Consider the following 26,022-nt stretch of genomic DNA (forward strand, 5'->3'; position numbering starts at 1 on the left):
GTACTGCACGTTAATACAGGAGTGTAATGTTCACGTCTCTGCAAGGCAAAACTTGACACTTAAACGCTATCCTCTGGTGCAGTGATTCTCAAAGTGGGGTCCGTGGCACTCTGTCGGGGGGTCCGCGAAAATAATTTACTATAAATTATAAAATTGTGTTCATTATAAAGTTCATATCTACAGATGGGGACCATTTACACCAAATAAAACAAGCATATTGTGTCCATTACTCCCACCAACGTTAGCTTAGGGCCAACAGAAACTGTTGATTGTGACACACAGCAATAAGTTAATTATTATTAAGTTGAAGCATTTGCTGAAAATCAGCTCTATATTGATAAATTTTGACATTTTTAAAAATGTCCAGTGTTCCCGCTGTAATTATCATTATGTCGTTATGTGCTATGTGCATATTCGACGGCTCTTGTCTTTCAAATTTCGTGCAGAGTGAGCATGCGTCATTTTCTATAAATCCCTTGTGAATGCCATTTGGATCCAGTGCGGAAATGGCGGACTCCGCCACTGACAATGCAAACTACTATATGGAGAGGTACCTAATGGGTGTAATTACATTTAATGGCTATAGCAGAATAAATGCCAGCCATAAGTAGTATACAATAAAGCTGGGTTTCCTAAGGACTATAACTCTAAAATCCCAAACCGTCAATAGTAGGTTACATTAATAAAGTCAGTGGATTACAGAATGTGTTAATGCACTCAAAGTTTCAACTTCTAAATGCAGATCCCGACAACTTCATAAACTGAGAAGATTATTTGGGATGTTGTGTCCCCTTCTCTCCTTTTTGGAGACATAATGTGCTCAGTGACTCGCCCTGGGCTTCATTAGAGGAAGAATTATTGCCGGAGTCTTTTACTTAAGAACAATTCTTTTCCTTCACCCGAAGTTCCCCGAAGTCAGAGTTTTCACGAGAGCATTGCGTCTAATTTCACCATCAGACACTTGCAGTGTTGCACAATATGCATCATTCTCTTGTTACGTGCATTAAGGGATTTCTGGTGTGACACAGTGTTGTAATTTTACCTTTTTGTTGTTCCCACTTTAAACTGCATCGCCTACTTCATATTTCATACAGTAAGTAAGTTCACAATGCCCTTTTACTTCTGCCAGAAATAGGATCATTACAGCATTCAGCTGGGTTTTACATGTAAATTAAATACAAAGAGAGCAAAATATCTCTCCAAAGAAAATCAGCATCACATCCCGTATTAAAAATATTGTGTGGCTGCATTGTATTGTGGTCTATTGAGTCTTATTTAACTGGGAAAAGGAGAAATCTGTGTACTAACCTGTGCCAAACAGGACATGGCTTGTTGAGCTACAAAAGCCTGAAGGAAATTAATTAAGCAATTTGTTGCTGATCGCTCTCTGAAAGGTAAGAATACTATTTCTGTGGGGAACTAAGTGGTTGTAATGTTTCCGGCCGTTTATCAGTTTTAATGGGTCATTAAAGGAGAAGGAACCAGCAGAGTGCACTCAGCCTTCCCACATGAACAGGACCACGATCATTGGGTTTTGCCATATTCGGATAATCATTTGCAAAGCTGCTCATGTCTCTGAAATCAATATCTCTTCATGTGTTATTTACACGCTTTTCATCCCAAAAAAAGTTGCTTTGATTTCTCGGGTTTCCAAAAATCCTGGTAATATAAGAATATTAGTTGGTTTTTCATAAAGATATGAACGAAATGAGCAGTAAAATCCATGGCTTGTGACTGAACAGAAGGATGGACCTCATCATTAGATTTAAAATATATGTTTGATACCCAAATTCTTCTTATGATTTTTCGGTAAGTAAAAATAAGACATAGTTAAAACTGAATATTAAACACCTGAACTAAAGTTGCATACTATTAGGTCCAGTGTATTCTACCCTCATCACTTTTTGTTATATCTCACAGGTGCTTTATTCCATCATTCCAATTTTTCATGATTTTGTCAATCAATTTGTTCCTAATGACTTCATGTCATTGTTTTTATGTTTCTGTAATTAAATACCAATGTATTGAGGCCCTGGGGGATCCCAGTCAAAAGCATCCAATTATGCAGTTTTAATTGATAAAATAGATTAAATAGTATCACACACTATCAGGGGGGTAGGGGACACTGTCAATCATTGTGAAGGCACAGATGCAGCTGACACAGATTTCCTCATGTGCTCTGTCTACTTTCGTTTTACACAACATGCAAATTAACTTGTCAAAAATCATAATAATCTCTTTTTTTTTTTCTTCAGATGACATTGATTACATAACTAACTGGAGACCATCTTGCAATGGGACAGGCTGTTTTCATACATTGTTTGTAGCTATACCGACAAACAAGTAATGCACTGTAATTCGTATATATCCCACAAAACCAATTTGTATGTAATTCACGTAATTGGTAACCAGGAAGTATAAAGAGTGACAAACGCTGCAAAGGGAGGAGGTTGGGGTGGGTGGCTTTACACCACTTCTGATGTTATTTTAACCCAAACCACAATCTTTTCCTAAACCTAACTAAGTAGTTTTGATGCCTAGACCCCCCCCCCCCACACACACACTTCCGGCACCCTTGCTCGGACCACACCCACCTTCAAACTTGGCCATCATTTTGGTGTCGACTTCATATCTGTTTCAAGTTTTATGACAGCATCTTGCACAATTGCAACGATACAAAGTTAACATTTTGCTTTTTGTTGTCAAAGTTAACGCAATACTAATGCGTTAACACAAATTTGTTTTAACGCCACTAATTTCTTTAACGCATTAACATAACTTGCGAAAATCCAACAGGCCGCCGTTGGGCCCGGCCACTATTGGATATTTTGGAGGTTGTACCGCGCTCAGTTTTAAAGCTAGAGTGAAGATACTGGCATCAGAAACTAGAAGATGTAAGGAATCCATTGGTAAAAAAATGGCTATGGGTACACACAAGTCTCCCCTTTACAGACACTGAGAGCTGTTGTTGCATGTTGGACTTGAGTTTGCCATGTTATGATTTGAGCATATTTTTTATGCTAAATGCAGTACCTGTGAGGTTTTTCTGGACAATATTTGTCATTGTTTTGTGTCGTTATGTAATTTCCAATAATAAATATATGCATACATTTGCATAAAGCAAGCATATTCTCCCACTCCCATGTTGATAAGAGTATTAACTACTTGAAAAAATCTCCCTTTTAGGTACATTTCGAACAGGTTATGCGATAAACCGCAATTAAATATTTGAATCGATTGACAGACATAATTTTGCTATGATGGTTGCTTCTTGCAGTAGCTTATTCTTGGGTTCCCCAGGGTCCCCAGTCTGTAGTCCTTCTATGTGAACTGCGTTGGTAAGATGAGGGTTCGTTTTGTAAGGAAAAGGCACACTCAGAATTCCACTGCAGTGCTCCTTTTCTACTTGCCTTAGATCACCTGTACAGGGATCTGACTCGGGCGCTCGGAAACAAAAAACAGGATTACAAATTATTAAGGTCCAGATTTGAAACACTACTAGAAAGAGGTATAGCATCCATTGCTTCGACATGTCTCTGCTAGCCGGAGCAGCTGCCACTATTTACTCTGCTGCTCTGTGTTCCGTTGATAGAAAATAGATGAGGTGCTAATTGATGCGTGCCACCAGTAGTTCTCCATCCTGTGTAAGACACGGGCTTTGCTACAGAGGCCCCTTTGTCCTCAGTTTCTCCGTATTGATTTCCTGGCATATGCTTGGTTTTCTTGAATGGTACAATTTGTAAGATCCAGAATGTTTGGACAGCTTAGCCGCTTCATATAGACACACAGAAGTCTGTAGGAGAAAACGCGCGGCTTCGCTTTGCCAGAAAGGAGTCGGGCTAAATGATTCTTTTTGTGCTTCTTTCTCAGCTGGATGGTCTTTAAACTAGCTTCCCCAGGAGATTTACATTTTAGGATACCAGTGGTTTTGATGACTACCTGAGGGAAACACTGTTTAAACATGTAATAGAAGCTCTATCCAAACCACACTTCCTTCGAGCAGAAACAGTACGAGCTCGAGTCATTGTGCAGCGCTAGAATTTTTTCCTTCTCACTTAGTCACAAAGCTTTCAAGTGGATATCAGACTGTGCATAATGTCTCGGAATATTTATGCATGCATGTGAATATGAGATAGCCTGGGATTTAAGTGCATTTAAGTGCATTTAAGCGGTCCAGACCCACTTCGCTCCCAAAAGGGTTCAGTCTCAGACTATGTTCGCAGGCAGCCAATTACACAGCAGGTGTAAAAGGCAGGTAATATCCTGTGAAAGCATCCAGTAAGCTCAAACACACACACACTAATTTGATGCTGTTACATTAATTCTGTGGATCCGCATTCTGGCGTAAACTAATCACAGGAGAAGAGCTTCTCAGTCTCAGCGAGCCTCAGGCTTCTGTCACATTCGTAGTTAGAAATCCACAAACAGTAGACTGCAGTCAGTGCTCTTATTGCTGCAAGAGTTTCACCTAAACAACAGATACATTAGAGGAATTAAGTAATTATCGATCTTTCGCTGCTGACCAGTGCAAACTGCAGCAATGCTGGTCCAACTGAGGAACCGGATCTTTTAAGAAATTAGTTTGTATTTGAAATAGTGCTCAAACAATGTGATTAATCAATTAGTTGATTGACAGAAAAACTAATTTATCAAGAAAAAATGTGAAACATTTACTGGTTCCAACTTTAGATGCCGCTTTTACCTGCTTTATATATTATTGATTGAATAACTTTGGATTTTGAATTGTCAGTTGCATAAAAAATAAAAGGCCATTTTGTCACATTGGTCTCTGCTGTTTTTGACAATTTTATTGGCCTAACAATATAATCAACCCATCCCAACTCGTCACAAACTGCCGCTTTGTCGCGCCCCCTTGGCGTCACTTTAGGTTACGGCCACAAAACCACTTTGTTAGGTTTAGGCTGGGCTGTAGTTCTTGACCGGTCTCCTTCTCGAATCCGGACTTCAGTCCACTTTTTTGAAGTCTTGCACTTGTCTTGGACTCGTGCCTTGTTGGACTCGGACTTGTCTTGGTCTCAGGCTCGGCTTTCTATTGAAATCTGGTCGAGTTGTTCCTGGCTGCTGATATGAGATCATTTAAACTTTAAACTTTATCAGTTGATGGTTGCTTTAGGAGCTGCTGCAGCACATCTACTTCCTCGTCCGTGCTATTTGGATCAATAATATTCTCAATAAATACATTTAAAATGAAAATTTAATGAAAATGCCCTTGCTTGTGGGCATGTTGAGGGTGGTCCCCGGGGTAGAAACGTCAGTAGCACATATCGGATCAAATTCAAGGTTTATGAATGTAGCGTGAGACTGTAATGGTCCTCGAACCTAAATGCTATGCATTGATTAGTTTGATGTTAGAAGGTAGATCAATATTGTTTATAGATTATTGCTGTCCATCCTAACTCATTAATCACTATATTAGCATCGGAAAGCTAAGACGTGATTTCTCAGAAGCAATAACATAAACCTACAGTATTGTGACATTATCTGGGAGAGTCTTGTGTTCATATGTTCAGTAACATTGAGGCTATGCTTAAAGAAGAATGGCAGCTCTACAAAAATATGATCGAAAAATATGTTATTTCTGACAGATATCCAAACCTTTGTGAAAACAGGGCAAACAGAAACATTCTAGTGAAGAGGTAACCTATGAAGTAATCATCTTGCAAAAAATACTAAAATGCTAAATGTGATTTGGCTTTTGTTTACTGGCTAGGGAACAAGGCTTTTAAGCTTGTTTGGAGTGAAATGTGTTGTGTAGAGCCATGGCCGGATTAACCTGTTGGGGGACCCCGGGGCTAACGTGTTTTGTCAGGCTCTTATTAATCTCCCCCGTCCCCATCAAGTACACCTGATGGAGTACTAAATGGTCTTTGTTTTTCTGTCAGCTTGAGGCAATATGATTCAACACAACAAAGAAAGGGCCATGAGATTAGGTAGGACCCACTTTAGTTTGGTCGGTGGAAACCCCAGTGAGGATTGATTTGGGGTTTTGCTTTAAAGGGGAACTATGGACATTTTCAAAATTCATACATGTTACTCCTATGGTCTAAGACAGTCCAAAAAATATTAGCAAACATGAGCAACTCTCTCCTAAATCAAAAAACCAGAGTGCTAAAACTCAAACTTGTGATGTCATCAAGTATTAAATGTGGAACTGCTCTATAGACAATTGTTACAACCCAAAGATCCCATTTATCTCATGCTGGAACATGCTGGATTTTCTTCTCTCTCTGCTGCATGTGTGTGTGTGTGTGTGTGTGTGTGTGATGAGTTGCAGGTGAGCTTGGTTGATTGTCTGAGTGGTTGATTGATTGTGCGGGAGTTTGTAGGTGGTTCCATGGAGCTGATTGGTGAAGCCTTCAAGCAAGTGGTTTAAAAGGCCGACTTCCCTCAGCCGCTGTGGGCTCTCCTTTTTCCACTTACAGCCAGACTGTCAACAAGAACGCACCATATGGAATGTACTGAAATTTAACGATACAAATTTATCAATATAACAGCCCAGATTTGGTAGGGTGCTGGATTGCATTTTTGTTTAACCCTTTTTGCTCCTGTTTTTGTTCAGGAGTTAGGTTAGTAATTAGGGCCAGAGCTTGGCACAACCATCAAAAATGTTAAAATGTGTTATCCGGTATGGTTGTTGTGCTTGGGCGTGGCACGGTGGCTCAATACCGCCCTCTACAAAATTTCCACCAAGCAGCCCACGCAGTACGTTTCACCTAGATATACAAAATTTGGTAGGCACATGCATCATATGTAGATGTAAAAAAAAGTCTCTTGGCTGGTTGCCTTTAGCTGTAGTTGATGGTGTGGTGGTGATATCAGGCAGGATGGATGTCCTGTTTCTTCTGATAAAAACACTCAAGATAGAGCTAAAAGGGTGGTTCCAAGAGTCTTTATGATTAAAAGTCCAAGAGAGGGGCCTTCAAATGGTTAAGAAGGTCCTCATGGGCAAAGTAACTCCACAACGATTAGAAATTAACTTTATTTGAATTGTGAATTTTTCGTGTATTTTTGGCCATTTCCAGGCTCTGTACTTTAACAAACAACCTCCTATAGATTTAACCCGATTTACCTCAAATTTGGTCAGTACAATCTAAAGACCTTTGCGGTGAAAAGTTGTTAAAAGTTTGAGCTTTCATAAAACGGCGATGCCATGGCGTGGTGGAGAATTTACATGATTCACCACTAAACAACAAACTGTTGTAACTCGACTGTACTTGGTCCAATCTGCCTCAACTTGACCTACTTCATAGCAGTCCAGGCTTGAGGACATCTACATGACAATATTGACTCATAGTCATATCGCCACCTACTGGCAACAGGAAGTCAGAGTTATGTTACAAACATCATCCGATTTACCTTAAATTTATATTGTATGGTCTCCACATGATATAGAGCAACATTATGCATGTTTAGTGCATGTTCTCTAGCACCACATAGTGGACACAGGAAGTGGTGAAAAAATTGCAATACGTCATTTCCTGTGCCACTCAATCCACGCAGAAAATAACGTTCACTTGTGTCACAAAAATGCACATTTGCTTCAACCAGTTTCCCACCAGTAACCCCGACTTGCGCGAAGGTGTGAGGGCCCGATCGTTGTTGCTTGCAGCTTTAATTTTTCTTTTGTTTCCTTTCTTTTCGAGTAGTTAAGTTTAGGTTGTTTAGCTTCCTTTTGTTTATTGTTTTGCTGTAAGCCTACCCTGAAGATACATGTACTAAATCAACCTTTAAAAGGGCTGCAAATTCCTTGTTGCTGGTGGTTCTTGGGAGCTTGGAAGAGGGGAGCCTCATTTTCATGTTGCGCCAGGGTTTCCCCTAGGCCGGGTTGTAACACAATGAACTGGGAAAGATGTTCTAGATGACACTGAGATCACCCAGGGGAATGATCTGAGTTTATGGGTACATTTTCTGCTTCACAATTGAGAACAACAGAATAAAGCTCATTTTGGGTATAAAACAAGAAAACAAACATTCTGTGGGTCCACAAAATCAGCCTCCCATTCATTGTCTATGGAGCAGCTCCACACTTTATACCCAGTGACATCACAAGTTTGAGTTTTAGCACTCTAGTTTTTGGATTTGGGAGAGAGTTGTTTACTTATATTTTTTGACTGTTTTAGACCATAGGAATAACATGTATGAATTATGAAAATGGGTGTAGTTCCCCTTTAAACTTTCTTTTTTTTCCTACCCAGATACCTGACTTACTGTGAATGTGAACTTTTATATTGTGCAGCTCACAAACAGGACCCTTGAGCTATAGCTGATTCACTCTTTCAACAGTATGTAAGCCGACCTGATGCTCATGCTGTCTATTGACCCACTAAATGCTAATGTTGTCCATTCTGAGCGTGGCGCCAGACTCCGTCAGCAAGGGTTGATGAGCACGACTCTTTCTCCCCTTTCCCTTCCAATGTCACCTTGGCTGTCACACCGACTTGAATTCGCCCAGAGCCCGAGTGAATTCTCGGGAGTGACGGTGGAGATTGCTAATCCGTCAGAATGATTTGGTGACAGGCGAAAGTGCTAATCCTCCCATGTTATTCAGTGCCAGTGAGGACTGCCTAATCCCTCGCTGAGGGTCTGATGTAAAAAGAGATGACGCCAACTAAACGGCTCTCTAGGAAAAAAATGATGGGAGAAAGTTCACGCTTCCAATACACACTGATATTAACACCGCCAATATTTACTGCTGCTCTGTGTATTTTTGTAGTAAATATCTTTTGATTCCAAGCCAAAAGCGCATTTAATGTGATGGACAGCAGAGTGAAAAGACATTTTGTTCCGAATAGAAATCATGATGGGGAATTCTGTGCAATTTAAAAACCTTTTTTTAAAGTTACACCTGTTTCAGGGTTAATTTTTTGTATCTTTTCAGTGGAGAAACTGAATATGATATCAAGCATAACATTCAAATATCATTAATATTGGATAATAAGATGTTTCTCTCACTAAATGTTTGGTTGGTGTGTGTAATTTAAAAGTGTAGCTACTGAAAGAAGCTTATTTCTCTCATCCGGCTTCCTGAATACAACCTGATTTGAAGCCAGTGAGAACATATTGTGGCTTTGGCACAAAACGTCCGCACGAGTTCGAACATCTGTCTGAAAAACTTGCTGCTCCCTAGATCCACCCAGCATTCAGGCTTTGGTCTTGTTATTAATAATTGGTAAGAGGCAAAAATTACTTCCTAGAAATGTGGAGCTGAATACAGAGAAAATATTATAGGTCCCATGCTGACACAGTTTGTAAGTGGGGGAGACTTTCCAGGGAATGAGAGGAGTGTAAGTTCTAAGAGAAAAGAAATTGGGAATGAGAGCATATCATGAACGCAAATCCCTTGGCAGCTAATAGGAAGTGAGTGACTTTTAAAGCTGGTATTAATTATAGAGCTGTCAGGAGCATCTTGCTTTAGTTTCCGATATTTAATTTCTACAATAAGTTGATATAATTTATTTTTAAGAGGAAATAATGGAAATGAGCAGTGACCCAGCGGTAGTGTGCAAAAATAGAAGCATTATGTCCCCAAGCACTGCAAATGAATTGGAAACTTGTATTCAAACTGCATGACTTATTCGCTTAATTATTAGCAATCGGATGCAACTACAGTATTGTTAACTGGGCCTCTCGTTCACGGAGATGAATCATCGTTTCTGACCGAACAAGAGGGCTGAAGCTCGGAGGGAATGAGACAGAGAGATATGACATAAAGGTCTAAAAATGATCTTTTGATTGTAGAGCATGCTTGCAGACAAATGGACAAAGTTAAAGGAATGATCTGGCATTTTAGGAAATACGCTTATTCATTTGCTTGCCAAGAGTTGATAGATGAGAAGATCACTCTGTCTGAAATAATTATCAAAAAATGTAATTCAGGTGTTTATTGAACATTTAGACAGATTTTAAAATATATATATATATATATAATGGAAATTTAATTTGCATATATCTTTTTCTGTTTGTATCACAGAGTATACTTTTATGATAAATTATTTATCTCAATGGTTTTTGTTGTCAACAAAAATATGTTTTCATTATATTTATGTATTTAGTTTTGTTTTTACTAATATTTTACATATATACAATATTATTTATGTATAAACTATTATATTCATATTACATTATACAGTTTAAAACACGTATAACGTACATATTGATTGATAACATATAACATCATATACATATTTATGTTGTATTTAATTATTTTATTTATTTCTTGATATTTTATTAGTCCAGTATATTACTATTTAATATACTATTATATCTATCACTATCTCACTATCCTCGGGAATATCCACTATTGGATGAAATCATTCTTTGCACAAATATTACTAATTACTTATGCATATAAAACATTTATGTACATGGACTAAGGGTATTGCATCTAATTTTTATTTCTCACTCTCCTCTACTTATTGCAACATTTAAAACCATGAAAACATGAAATGCAATACAGTACATTGATAATTAGCTACCTATAGTATCATATTTGATACACTCATTTAAAAACCTTACCACAAATTCCTCAATATTAGCAAAATCATTAGCTTGATCAGTCATGTGAGTCACTATCCAACAAGCCATCTTGAATTTGTTAAATAGGGCCGTCTTCTTCCAGCATTACATTGCTAGAGGGCATTAAACGTGGCAGATGGTATACAATAGGTTTGTCAGGCAATTATTGATTTTGTTCACAATGCAGAGGTCTCAGAAACTTGTGTATATCAAATATGATACAAATGGTGGGTTGAATATAAAGCGACAGCCAGCAGCTGGTAAGCTTAGCTTAAACCCTGACAACAGGGGGAAACGGCTAGCTTGAGTCCGTCCAAGGTAACAAAATCCGCTTACCAGCACCCCTAGAGCTCACTAATTAACACGTTATATCTCTTTTGTTTAATCCGTACAAAATTGAAGCGTAAAAACAACAAAATGTGGTTTCATGGGGGGGGGGGGGGTATTATGTGTGGGACTATTTGTTGGTCGGGAGTAGTGACTTGCTGGAGTCTCCGCTGACAACAAGACTTCAGGAATCACTAAACAAAATAATCTGGCACATAATCTTCCATAATTAATTCAAGCAAACACAATATGACGCGTTAATGTCTAATCGTCTCTGCATGACTCCAGCTTAACTTTGAATGGACAGATATAAGACGTTCTCATCTAAAGTGCCGATCACATCAAGACGCGTCGCTATAGGCGCAGCCGCTTCCAAAAGAGCAAAACAGCTGATGCGCCTGTGGTGACCAGACGTCCCGGTTTCAAGCTGGATGTCCCGACTCCCGACAAATATCTGTAAAAAACATTCAATGTCCCGGTTTTCAACAGTCACTAAAAAAAATTCCCGGTTTACACTACAATTAAAATAGTAACAATATTATACTTACATGGACGTTTATCATGTTCCACTCATTAATTAATTTGTGCATATGAGATAAGTATATTGAGAGCCTTTGGACATGGAGAACTGGCATTGTACCAAAACCTGCATACAGCGAGCGAGATGTGTTGCTTCCTGTATTCATGTCGTAATGCTATGATGGATTAAACTTGATTCTTTTCAATATACCATCTGTACTATAAAAGTGAATTTAAAAAAAAAGGCTATGGCATCATATCTGCTTTATCTCTCCCAATAATTGAATCCTGCTGTTTATATTGGCTCTTATCAAGGCATCAGTTCCCATGAACACAACACAGACACAAGACGTAGGAAGTCATTTATGCTTCTCTTCTTAAAGTAAATAAAAATGCCTTATTTATGAGGTCCCCAACCGTTTTCAAATGAGAGCACTTTCCATTGTTCCTCATTTCCTCTGAAATGGAGAGACGCGCCTGTTGAATCTTAAAATCAAGGACGGACTTTAATCAATACTCGGGGATCGATGTGCGCACCATATAATTGCAACAGGCCCCTACTCGGACAGTACAAATGCCTCCCCTGAGTTTTGTGGCGAACATAAAAATGTCTACAACAAGAGACCGTCATCACCGAGCTGCTTTTCCCCTTTTATTTTTGAATAGATGTAAGTTAACACTTGACCTTTTTCGAGTGGCGACGCCTCTCCGCTGCTGTGGTTTGGCGTCATCTGGAATCGAAAGAGACAGAGATTTGAATGGAGCCACGGGAGTTTGTTCACCTACTGGGAAAGAAAATCATGTGTTACATTGTGTGTGGATTTAAGTAAAAACCCTGTTTGTGGGCTATTTTTATTATGGTTGTTAGGATTTCACACAAGCTCAACTAAAGATAATCCCAACCCCTATACCCCAGTTGCAGTGAGCCTTGGACGGCACTCTAACAAAAACTGCTGAAACTCTGAACTAAACGATAATGCAGTTTTGAAACTCATTACATGGAACTTGTTTGCAGAAGATAACATTATTAGAACGGGTGCGAGGGACAAAAAAAAACTGCTGTAATATGCAAAGACAAATCTCATTTTGGTGAATGGGGACGAGGGCCTGTGAATCAGTGGTGGTACACATATACCATGAAAAATGGATGAGCTCTACCTCCCGAGACTAAAATTAGACAGGAACCTAATATGGTGAGTGTCCTTCAAGTAACACTTTGATTTATAAGCAACAACAAGACACACGGGGTGAGAGAAAAAAAATCTGCTACTCCACAAAAGACTTGCCAAGATAGGTAGAGAAGCGTAATGCCGGTCGACACGCCGTGGAGAATCTGATTATTCCTTTTGGAGGATACCTAAGCAGCCATTGAAATGAAGCAATGACGTCTTTTTCGAGCAATCATTTCCCACAATGTGATTATTGTGTGACTGTCCTTGAGTGACAACGGCGCTGAGGTAGAATATAAAATGGCACGAAGGATAAATGTACGACACAGTATGAATATTGATACACAATTTTCTGTACTGTTAGCCACAGATTTCAGTGTGTTGCATGTTGATGTTTGGGGTAATACATTTCAAGTGGACTAATTTGGCAAGCAGCTAATAGATGTGTTACTTAACTAGTTCATTAATTAATGAGGAAAGACCTTAATTAATGGACTTTTTTTTGGGTCCTTTAGCTTCTGGAAGAAGCAATTGTAGCTGCAGCCAGTAATTAATTACTTACAAACATTTAAAAAGTGCAGGCTTAATGGCTTATTAATTTATCAATTAAAGCTCTTTTATTCATGTATTACTGTTAGTCACTCAAAAACTACCCTGAACCTTCTCTAAAGTTTTTGTTGTGTCTGAAAGCAGAAAGTAATTGCTTTTTTTCATCCAAACCTACAGAAGGTGTCCGTTGCATACATTTTTGTATGGTTTAATAGGCTTGACAGGATTGTTAAAGGTAACCTATACGATATTCAGAGCATTAATATAACAGCAAACAACTATTTTCTATGTAAAAATATAGTGGAGGAATGCCTACCTCAGCAGAGAATGAAGTCACTCTCCCACCCTGTGTGTGTTATAATCCAAGCTCCTCTGTGCTTTGTTGACATAGCCGGGCCGGTTTGACACGCTTTTAGTGCATGTGAATGTAAGCGTGCCCCACTGGCTAGCTAACGGCCGCCGCTCTGCACTGCTCTTATACAGCGGTTACAGCTGAAAACGCCGTCCCGACCGACGGCACCATTGTGAAAGCGTAGCACCCACCCTCTAGTTCCCCCCACAGGTAAAAGCTGTTAGCGCTGTTAGCGCTGTTAGCGGTGTTGCCGTTGTTTTCACTGTTAGCGCTGTTAGCGCTTTTAGCTGCGAGCCGCTTGGCTCGGCCTTCACTACGTTGAGAGCTGTGCAGAGACAATAGGAATGCTCGCATTTAGCACCTTTTAAAGGGGAACTAGGCCTATTTTCAAAATTCATTCATCTTAGACCATTATTCCTATGGTCTAAGACAGTCCAAAAAATATTAGTAAACATGAACTACTCTCTCCCAAATCCAAAAACCAGAGTGCTAAAACTCTAACGTGTGATGTCATAGGGTATAAAGTGTGGAGCTGCTCCATAGACAATGAATTGGGAGAGATGTTACAGATGACACTGAGAGCACCCAGGGGGAATGTTCTGAGTATATGGGAAAATGTTCTGTTTCACAACTGACAACACTACAACAGAAAAAGCTAATTTGGGTATGAAGAAGAAAACAAACATTCTGTGGGTGCACAAAATCAGTCTCCCATTCATTGTCTATGGAGCAGCTCCATACTATACTTTATGACAGGGGGCGATTTTAGGATCAGGCTTTTAGGTAATTTTCCCCCAATTAGAATGTGCCCTACAGTCATTGTTGTAGATTTTGTTTCAACATTGGGGGGGGAGGCACATGGAGACATATTAAATGGGGGATCTGGGGGTCCTCCCCCAGGAATTTTTGAGTGTCAAACACTTAATTTCCTGCCTCCTGGCTAATTTTTATGCACCCATTTCTGCCTTTTCTGCATCAAGTAATGTTGGAAATGTCTTTATTTATGTAAAGGAAAACACAAAATTCAGGCACCAGGTGACAATTCAAAAATATTAACAAAAATATGATGGAATAATGCAGTAAGGCTCTGTAGGGCTTTTTAGGTCATTTTATACAGCGACGTCAAGTTTCAAAAAATGGTCTACGATATGAATATGACATGGCTACTATAGGGACTAACATCATCACACATTGAATCCACATGAGGCTCAGCCTTCTAGCGATACCCAATTTATGCAATTCCAAGACTGTTTAGAGACCCCAGTATGCAGAAATATTCAAATACACCATGTTAAAATAAGCGTAAATAACACATTTATACTGCATGCAAACAACTGCATGACTTTGCTCCAACTGCATTTGATTATAATAAAGTGTGCATGTCTGTAAAGGGGAGACTCGTGGGTACCCATAGAACCCATTTTTATTCACATATCTTGAGGTCAGAGGTCAAGGGACCCCTTTGAAAAGTGCCGTACCAGTTTTTCCTCGCCAAAATTTAGCCTAACTTTGGAGCGTTATTTAACCTCCTTCTCGATAAGCTAACATGGCATGGATTCCTTAGGTTTTCTAGTTTCATATCATTACAATATATCTTCACTCTAGCATTAATACTGAGTTTGCTACAGACTCTTAAAGACAATAATGTCAACGTCTCAGGGGGTTTGATAATTCGTTTTTAGGTGTACTGAGATGAAATTTAGATGTACCCCTAATAAGACCCCTAATAAGAGTCTAAAATTGCCCTGTTTGATGACATCACAAGTTTGACACGTACTTTTCTCTGGCTTTGAGAGAGAGAGTATAATAACAATGTTAGTTTACGTGGTGCTACGAGATAATTTGGAGATAATTCGTACTTGGTGCATGTTTTCTGTTCTCTAAAAGGCTGCATCAGCGATGGATTTCAAAATATATTTTGCTGTTGAAGCCTTAATCACCAGCGTGAGCGTAAAATGACAAGACATTCATCTTAATTGATTATTTTGGCCACTTGAGGTATGTGCGACATCAACATTAATTGGTAGTCGTGATTGCATCTACCTGAAAGTCCAATATTTCCTCTCCTTTTAACTCTGTTTTTATGTCCACCAAGTCCTGAGGGAAATATCTGTCTCTTTAGCTGTGAAATGCTTCAGTATGTTCACCAGCTTGTTGTTAACATCTTACTGTACATTTGGTGCTTTTTTGCAGAAAACAGCTGCCTGCTGCATCTTAAAAGGGGACATGTCATGAAAAACTAATTTTTTTAGTGCTTGTGTACATACATTTGGGTATCTTGAGTGCCTACCAACCAACAACTGTGAAATAAGACAACCCGAGTCAGTTTTTTGTGGACTTGACCAAAAAACATGTGATTCAACAAGCCATTCACATTTGGCTCCCCTTCCTATATTACAGGCCAGGCTGTTCTCATGCACCGTCTGTAGCTTTATCTACAAAAAAATGTTTGTATTATAAAGTAGTGCTATAAAGAGCGACAAACACCAAACATCAGACTTTTGCCCAGGAGGTCGGCGTTCATACCTTGTGTGAAACTAGAAGTCAACGTTGATTTATTTGTCACATAACTTCCATACTTTAAGTTACTCCACTTCCATAGTTATCTTAACCCAAACCACAATCTTTTCCTAAACCTAACTAAGTAGTTTTGTTACATAAAAGTTGTTTCCTGCTGTGAAGACGGAAGTTTTATTTTGAAAAGACTGTTTGCATGTAACGAGCGGACACGTGTTGCTTCACATCCGTAGGAAAACGCACAAAAAATGGGGAATAACTTTTCATAAGATAACATACAAAGCATTGTATGAGGATACGTTGCACATGTAGTCTCATTGGAGTATACTACCGCTCAGAACTTGAGAACTACCTTTGCAAAGGCAAAGAGTATGGAAGCAGAGAGACAAAACTCTGGTGTGTTTTTGACAACAGCCATTGATGCCATTTTGGACTGAAAACGTGTGTTAGATATACAGTATATACAATTTTATTGTTCAACACAAGCCACTTCAGTAGAATAGAAATAATTTTGTTTTACTTTTGTACGGCACTTTGTAAGCGGACGTTTTACTGGCGTCTGGTAGTCGCTTTCAGTACAAAATGGCGGAAGTGTAGCTCTGCTGTTGGGCGCTGATGTTGCAATTGAACTAATTGACTTTCAGTTCTTGGCAATATATGTTCTTTGGCATAGGTACACCATATTTTGTCTCACAAGCCAATCAGAGCAGACGGGGCTTTTTCGGGAGGGGGTCTTAAAGAGACAGGCGCTAAAACGGAGCTTTTCGACAAAGGGGGGAACACACGTATATTCAGACAGACAGTATGAGAAAAATACTTCGTTTTTTGAACATTAAAGCATGTAAACATGAATACAAGTATGAACCTGAAAATAAGCAAATGTCCCCTTTAAAACAAGACTGATGAGAGCAGTGAAACTGATTCAAAACAGTAAAGTTGCTAGCATGAAACCAAAACAATGAACAAAAAGACACTAAAGTTCCCCGGATAGCTGTGACGAACTGCACAGTTGGGTGATAATTCTCTGTAGGTTCGTCACTATGAGTGACATCTTTCACATTATACACAGTCATTTGATCCATTGCTAATCTGATGGCATTTGATTCAGACGTGTGCCGACAGTGCCATGTTGAAAGTGTCACAGAAATGTCATGAGGTCTAAGCTAATAAGATTGCTGTCACGACCTTTACGTAAAATGTCTTGGGTGTTTATTCAGACATGAGCCCGACATGTGAAAAATTGCCATTGTATCTATGCAACAAGGAGCATATCAGGACTTGAAACTTGACTTGGACTTGCAAAAAATTATTTGTCATGAGATTTAAAAAATTTATAAAATGTGTTATTCTCGTATGCCTCTACAGTGACCGGATAATCCAAAAACTTGATGAATTGAAGTAAATTCATATCAAAACATCATCTTTCAAACTCTCACACACTTTAATAGGCTACTCTAGTAAACACAACTACAGGCCAAGTATTCTTTTCTGTAGGCCTCCAAGGCAAGAATACTTAATTATACTTGTCTTATATCTTGATCAAAAGTTTAAGTAGGCTTATAAGCCAAATATACTTAGACTTTTCTGTATACTTGTCAGTATAGGTCAAGTATACTTAGACTTTCCTGTATACTTGCCAGTATAAGTCAGGTTTACTTAGACTTTTCTGTATACAGTACTTGTCAGTATAGGTCAAGTATACTTAGACTTTTCTGTATACTTGTCAGTATAAGCCAAGTATACTTAGACTTTTCTGTGTACTTGTCAGTATAAGCCAAGTATACCTAGATGTTTCTGTATACTTGTCAGTATAAACCAAGTATACTTAGATTTTTCTGTATACTATACTTTAAGTATATCTCTGATTAGCATATAAAAAGTAAACTGAAAGTATACTCTCTTATTTTAAGTTCAAAAGAAGTATACTAATAGCACACTTGAATAAACTTAATTTTGGTAAGGGTGAGAGGGGCTTTCAATTTGAATTTAAAAGTGACGGAGTGTTTGTGCTCTTTGTTTCAGTTCTGGAGGCTGTAGTTTGGAGGCACTATGCCATCCCCTCCCTCCCGTCTATCAGTATGAGCAAACACTGACTAAGTATTAACTGGACTTTTCTAAATCCAGAGACTGCCGGGTAAAGCAATATCCCTTGTGAGCCTGCAGCACAGCAGACGAACAACAAGCCACATGGTGGAAGACAGGATGCACTGTTGATGGCTCAACAAGGCGCCGCTTCAGAGGAAACACGGCCAGTGGTGCAGAAAGGAGCTGCTTAATAATTGGCAGAGTTTGAATGCACAAGCACTAATTAGCCGCGAAGAACACGGTTCAACTTCCGATTTCCCAACAGCATCCTGAAAACTCCGCTGACATTTCGCACTCTGCAGGGTGGTCAGTGGGTGTGCAAAGTGCCTCAATTCCCAGAATAGAAAATGCACTCGGCTTGTTAGCATTTGTTGTGAATGCAACAGTGAATTATCATTAATCTGAGCTCGGGCTGGCAGTACAAAGCGATAGGGATTGCTTGATGCTTTTTGCACAATCCACATCTCAATTGTCTCAAAGCTTAAAAAGTCCCGTCGCTCCTCTGCTTCTCCTTACATCTTCAGCGTAATGCTATGGACAAAAGAGCAATCAAACAGGGATTTTCTTTGTTTCATCAGACAACTTGATGAATGTAACCCTCATGTTTTGTTAATTCACTGTATCTCAACAAGGTCTCCCTTTGAATCATCGTCATGTAAAACGCCGCTATCGGGTCCGTAAACACAATTTGCATGCACGTTTGTTTGAGCATCAACACGTAGACGCAGTAAAAGGATAATCGCGTTTAACTGCGTGTCCTTTCAGGTCAATTATCATGCGGAGTATGTCATGTTACGTGCTCACTCTGCTGCAACAATTGCCAACATGTGAACTCTCTCATGTGAAATAATTCCATTATTCATGCCACTATTATATCTGGGAATGAGCATAGCAGAACAGTCTTGCCTGTCTTTAATAATTCAAGGGAAAACAGCAGGATGAATAAATACTGTGCAGTTTTTTTACGACTCCGGTGATCCAAAGTGACAAATGGAAACGTAAAAGAAATGCATACGCTTTTCTTTTTTTTTTTTTTAAATGAGCAGATAAGTGTAAATTTGTGCATTAAACATCTTTGCAGAGGTTGTATTGAATAAGATTTATGTTGAGGGGAATAACAATGGCTTCTTTCCAAGGAGTCTGGTGCAAGATAATTGCATCCATGCAAGTGAATTCCGAGTCCCATGTTTGTAAGGCTGCGTGAAGAGGAGGAGGGAGGATTTATAGTCCACATTAACATGCACGGTCACCACAACAGCCACCCAGACCTTTTAATATGTACACCTCTAACCACACATATTGGGTGTGCTAATAACATTAAATTGCAGTACTGCAGATGGTACTTCTCACAAAGCATTGATTTAAAGCAGCAGTAGGTAGAATTGGAACAAATGTGATTAAAAAAAGTTATTTTTATAAAACTGTCACTATATCTTGACAGTAGCACATGAGACATGTAATCTGAAAAAAAATCATGTGCCTCTGTGTCCTCCGGTGCTCCGAATGGCATCTAAAAGATTTCACAGACCGCAAGAAAACAACCAATCAGAGCCGAGCTGGAACCTTGCCGTCCCTGAGCAGCTGTCAGTCACTCGCGAACTCCGATCAAACGGTCAAACTAGGCAGCGCTGATCAAATATGAATCAATATTCTGTTACTGTAATGCCTATTTCTCACCTCAAATGTTTTCAGAAACATCTTGTAGTGTACTGTTTAGCTGTAAAATGAGAAAGTTTGTGACCCGGCAGCCATGTTGAGATCATTTGAGGAAATATCAAACAGCACCCACCAGCTGGAGCAAACTTTCTAATTTTACAGCAATCAATCAATGAGCATTTATTTGTAAAGCCCTTTACAGTAACCAAAAGGTACCCAAAGCGCTTCACATTAACATAAACATTTTTTTGCCCAATGATGCCAAAAATATTCTGCCTACCGCAGGTTTAATGGACATCCTAAGGCAAAAAAAGAGAGAAGTATCAAGCACACATTCTGTCAATAAGAGTCATTACTAATTCATAAATAATTTTGCGGCGATCAATACTGTACTTTGGAGTCGTTTTAAAAATTAATTGGTGCAGTCCAATTAAGTCCTTCTCAGTGTAAAAAACGCATTCACTCTGCTCCTGTCAAAGACCGCAGATTTGGAAAGCGGTGTGATAATGAACGGGGCTTTAGCGATGCTTCTCTTGACAAATTAACATCAACATTGTGCACCGAGTGTTGCTTGAGTGTTGCGAAAGATCTCCTGGAAGAGCCGGAATCACTTTCTCCAGCTTTACTCGGTTAAATTCACATTAGAAATCACAGTCAACTCAAGCAAACAAGGGTTTTGTGTAATCTCGTAAGCGAGGCTTTCCTCATTTCTTCATGTATTTCTGCTTTATCTTATACGCCGCTCTCTTTATTCTTCCCTCTTCTCTCTCTCTCTCGCTCTCACTCTCACAGTGACTCATGCATCACCCTACAGCTCCTTTTTCGGCTGTCAGATTTTCTACAGTTTCACTGACTCTAATCCAATTCAGAACCAAATCCCAAAACGCTCAACCCTGTAGGCTGCCCTTCTCAATGACCCCCCTCACCATTACCATTTACCCAGGATTCTATGGGATGTTGTATGTTTTCCATCTTGCCCATGACACGGTTGGCTCTGAGTGTTTCTAAAAAGTATGGCGGAGCTCGAAGGGAGTCAAGAAATTGCCACTGCAGAACTGTATATGTGTGCAACCTCGGTCAGCCTGGGTCAGACTATCAGAGACACAGCTGTATAGAACTAGGCCACTCAGAGTATAGAGTCATGTGCCAGTTATGTGCTTTAGATGACTTCAAGTTTGTAAATTATTTATTTGAACTTCCATTAATAACTTTATTATATGAAGTTGATATTGCGAACATGTTAGCAAACAGCTTATTTACTCATCCAAGAGACATGAAGCAACATTAGCATTCATTTGGAGTTGTGCTTCTGTCCACCTAGTAAATAAAAGTCAAATATTTACTCTTCTAGCTCTATTTTCTTGAGGGAAATATCTGGCTCTTTCGTAGCTATATTCTACACAATTGTTCGGGGACTGCTCCTTGTTCCGACGCCCCATTATTCCGAAACCCCAATAGTCCGAAAACTGTCCCTTTGGAACGAAAGCCCATTTGTCCGACGTTATCATGAAAACAAACATTGTTCCGAAGGCACATTGCTCCTAAAATACACACTCTCCGTGCGACAAACAGAAGCACGTGGCTAATTATTATGTAAAATGACATCATCGGACCTTCCTGATTTGTTTTCCTACTAGTGAAGGCATGACCACCACCACTCTGCATCTTGTTACTTATTGCCTTCGTTGGTTGGGTTGGTTAGGTTTAGGCATGAGGAGTTAGATTGGTAATGGGTAAGCCTATCAGGGTAAGCCATCTAGAGGCAGAGCAGGGTTGGCCTTCGCCATGGTAGGAAAACATATTGTGACAGGGAGGGTCGATGATGTAATTTAGCACAATAATTAGCCATGTGCTTCTGTTCATTGTATGGAGATTGTTTTATCGGAGCAATGGGCCTTCCAAACAATGGGTATTTGTTTTTGGGATAACGGGCTGTCGGACAAATGGGCTTTCGGTCCAATGGGACATTTTTCGTCCAACAAACACAGGGCCGCTGTTCATAAGTTTCATTTTCACTCTACGTAGAAATTTTAAGCCAAACCATGATGGGTTTTTTTCTAAACTTAAGCATCTTAATTTGGGCTACCCATTGTGTTAGAAAGTTACATCAAGGGGTGCTAACAAAGCATCAGAATGTGATGTAATGGGCCATTGAAACAATGGCATGGCTCCTTATGTTCACCAGCTAATGCAGTGCTAGGCAGGTAACAATGGTGGGTTTATTAGAAATGTTAACAGTGTTGGGACGTAAAAACCAAAACAATGAGTTGAAAGGCGCTAAAATGCTCCTTAGCGCTGAGGGGAACTTCAGAGTTAAGGGATAATTATCACTATTATAAACACATTCCACATAGTCATTTTCCTCATTGTTAATATAAAAATAATGGTGCTTTAAAAGGTCATTGTTATTATCTGCAAATGTGCTAGCTATTAGCTGTGATACTCTGATTCAATGACCACAAATCAAATAGATGACAGAGCACAGAATTTGGTATCCTTCGAATGTTACGTGAGACCACATTTCCCATGAAGCTATAGCAGTTTTCTTGTTCTTTCTCCTTACCATGTTGGAAATGATTTTTGTTTCCATCTGCCTTGCACTCCTACCACCATCTGCCATTGCCAGAGAGTCTGAAAAGCTTTAGCTCTACAGTATTTAGCTGGAAAAACAGAGACCTCGTTAAAACAAGCTACTAAATCTCCGGCTAACTCTGAACAGGTGCCACACAGCACAAAAGAAAATAGAAGCTGCAGAAGCCACCAATTTCTTTCAACAGTGACCTCACTTATTTCTTGTAATCCTACCAATGTTTGAAGAAGTGATTTTCTAAAACGCTAGCTACAGTTTAGGGATTTGCGAGCAGTTACTGCCATTGTCAAAGCACTTTTTCTTGGATATTTGTTTCTCCGTATTGTATTCTTCTTTGAAACGGCATTCTGACATATAAACTTGAAGGATCACATACTGTTATATTGTATTACATCCTGTCAAGCCTTATCAGCTGCCCATTCAGTCACTCTGTGGTGGAAGAAACATGTCTTTAAGGCAAATAACTGAAAACAAAAAAAAGCAGTTGTATGCCAGATATGGATTGGGACATCAAACAGACTTCTGGTCTTCAGCAGAATCAAAGCGTTCAGGGTGTATGCTCTTGTACAAGTGCTGAAATAGTATTTTAATCCAAGGACATGCTTACAGTCTTTGGGGAATCATCTTTATTTTATAGCCTATGTGTTTGCACTGTGAAACCTGGATCTGGACAGATTTTGAATTATTTATGCATTTACTATAAATATGTCAGATTTGTCAGGAGGATTACAGCATAGGAGCTATTTATTTATTGTTAGTATTTATTTATTGTTTCACTAATAATAAGTAGTATTGTTTGATTTATTATTCTAGATGTTTACTTTATTTAGGTTAGATTTTTTAAATATTTTTAAAAATTATTTTATTGTTTAGTATATTTAGTTTTTTGGCATAATTACTAGGGCTGTAAATCGATTATAATATTTAATTGCGATTAATTGCATGATTGTCTATAGTTAATCGTGATTAATCGCAAATGAATCACACATTTTTTATCTCTTCAAAATGTACCGCAAAGGGAGATTTGTCAAGTATTTAATACTCTTATCAACATTGGAGTGGACAAATATGCTGCAACAACAGCTGTCAGTGTGTCAGTGTGCTGACTTGACTATGATGTTCCCCAAACTGCATGTGATTATCATAAAGTGGGCATGTCTGTAAAGGGGAGACTCGTGGGTACCCATAGAACCCATTTATATTCACATATGCTGAGGTCAAAGGTCAATGGACCCCTTTGAAAACGGCCATGCCAGCTTTTCCTCGCCAAAATGTAGCTCGTTTGGAGCGTTATTTAGCCTCCTTCACGACAAGCTAGTATTGGTATCCAAGTGGCCAAATGGAGAGTCCGCCTGGTCCTATCCTTACTAAAACCTTTGTAGAATCTATGTGCTTTGTGTTATTTATACCTGCTTTGGCAAAGTTTTAGTCAAGGAGTTGCTGAGTAAATTCAGTGGCATCTCTGTGCATGCCATTATTGCTATAATGGTGGTATCCACTGTCTAATCTAGAAAACATTTTAAGTGAGTGAGTGACAGCTGCCTCTGTTGAATGAACAGCCAATAAGAACGCTCTCTCTCTGAAATGACCTGTGATTGGCCAAAGTTTCCCATCAAGGGCTAGATTTTTAAAGCCTGAAATAAAAACATATAGTTTTTCTCTCAGAAAACTTGAATTACAATATGCTGAAAGGTTATCATGGAATTTTTGCCCAGTGATGCCAAAAACGTTCTGCCTACTGCAGGTTTAAACAAGTGCTGAAATAGTATTTTAATCCAAGGACGTGTTTACAGTCTTTGGAGACTCATCTTTATTTCAGTGTCTGCACTGGATCTGGACAGATTTTGATTTATTTATGTATCTACTGTAAATGTGTCAGACTTGTTAGTCTCTGTAAAATCCAATATATTTACATTAAAGACATTCATTTTTTTAGTGGCCTATCAGAGAAGCAGAACTTTCTCTCATTCTTAACTCCAGAGAAAGCAAAAACAAGGTCCAGCATAACAAATTCATCATGTGCTGTTTTTTTCCCTGATATGAGTTTAAATAACTCACAAGGCTGTGGTGTTTTCATGTGGCGCACCAACTCTCTGAGCAGAGAGACTGCTTGCTGCTTGACACACGCAACTCTCCGGCAGATCACCAGACTAGTTCCCCTACTGCAGCAGCAACAGACAACTGGACTGTAATTATTAAGCAGAGAGAGCAGAGAGGAACAGAGGCTGACGGGTAAAGGCAGAAAGATAAATACACAAAAACAGAAGCGAAGCTTGTGGACGGATAATAAGGTAGACAGACAGAGATAGTTACCGGAGCACCAGATGGATGGGCAACAAGACAGGTCGACAAATAGCAAGGCGGCCAGAATGACAGATTGGAAACACCTTAAACTAGGCTCTGCTATAGCTCTGAAACTGAATTTTCCAGGAATGTATTCAATCTGTGTGCTCTCTCAATGCGAGGGAAAGAGGGTATATGAAAAAATGTCACCCTCCTTACTCTATTTCTTCCTCTTTTTTTTCATTAATGTGATTGGCAGACTACATAGAGCGGATGGGAGTAAGGGTTTGTAGTTGCTGTGGCAACGGCCTGCTCTTTGTTAAAGGCTACATTCCTGGCATCTGATGTTTCTGCGCTGCGATCGATAAAAAAGCCAGCCTGCAGGGACTGATGAACGGACTGGGGCTTTTTGCCAAACCAGGCAGGACCTGGAGGAGAGAGGAAAAAGGAGTTAGGTGGAAGATGTGTGAACGGGAGGACGGAGAGATAAAACAGCGCTAGGAAGAAAAAAAGAGGAGAGGGGTGGAGATGCGAGCAGTGCAGCTGCTGAGCCGGGCGGAGGGGTGAGTGCTGTGGGGAAAGAGGAAGAAGAGTGAGTGTGTGTGTGCTCTCTCCGGCTCCTTCTGCCTCATCTCAGCTATTTTCTGAATGTCACTCACTTTGCTATCAAAGTGTCTGTCCGTGTGCTCATCACCTGCTTACCTTGGCTGCATTTGTGCTTCGGCAGTGATTGACAGAGCAGTCAAAAGCCCTTTAAAAAGGCACCTTTCATATTCCCAGCATTTTTTTTTTTTTTTTTGCTTTGCCTTTATGATGTGAACTCAAATTTTCCAACGCTCACAGATGTGTCTTACACACCTAATTGGCGAAGATAGCCATGAGCAGAATGCAGATAGTACTGGTAATGAGGCAATTATGGTCAGCCTCACTGTCTACATCTGTCAATTCAACAACCTGTGGCTGCTGGGAGGTGTTTTTTTTCCTGTCAAGGTCTGTGTCGAGGAGGCACGGCTCTCAGAGAGCATAATGTTGTACAGTTGAGCGATGAATCCTTCCCCCTCATTACCCTGCTGTTATCTTCTCTTCTTCCCGTAAACCCCCCCCACCCCCAGTGTATGGCGGTGCTGGGAACTGGAGCCATGTTTCATTGAGTAATTGTACAAAATGTCAAATAAAAAAGAACAAAACTCACAAATCAAATCAATCAAAAAAAAAAATCAAAAATATTTCAAAAATCACTGCAAATTTTGCAGATTAATTTCATTTTATTCTAAAATACCTGCACTGTTAAGAATTTCCCAGTAAAATAACAGTAAAGAACTGGCAGCAGGGTTGCCTTTATGTTACTGTAAAATTAACATTATTATACTGTCACTGAAATTTACAGCTTTGTACTGTTAATGAAAAATACAGTTTGAACTGGGTTTTTTTTATTAATT

The 26,022-nt window shown here is 39.3% G+C and overlaps 1 protein-coding gene across 2 annotated transcripts in view; it reads left to right on the forward strand.

Annotated features, from left to right (window-relative positions):
* Positions 1 to 26,022, forward strand: part of lingo2b (leucine rich repeat and Ig domain containing 2b) — a 49,594-nt gene that overhangs the window by 17,943 nt on the left and 5,629 nt on the right. Inside the window, exon 1 of one of the 2 annotated variants that reach the window (XM_037747138.1) lies at positions 24,529 to 25,146. The exons of the other annotated variant lie outside the window; for it this stretch is intronic. The gene's annotated coding sequence lies outside the window, so the exon portion shown is untranslated. Of the gene's footprint in view, positions 1 to 24,528; positions 25,147 to 26,022 lie in introns of those variants that run through there. 2 annotated transcript variants of the gene reach the window in all.

The sequence above is a fragment of the Sebastes umbrosus genome, chromosome 16 (assembly GCF_015220745.1).
Source record: "Sebastes umbrosus isolate fSebUmb1 chromosome 16, fSebUmb1.pri, whole genome shotgun sequence".
NCBI classification, from domain to species: Eukaryota; Metazoa; Chordata; class Actinopteri; order Perciformes; family Sebastidae; genus Sebastes; species Sebastes umbrosus.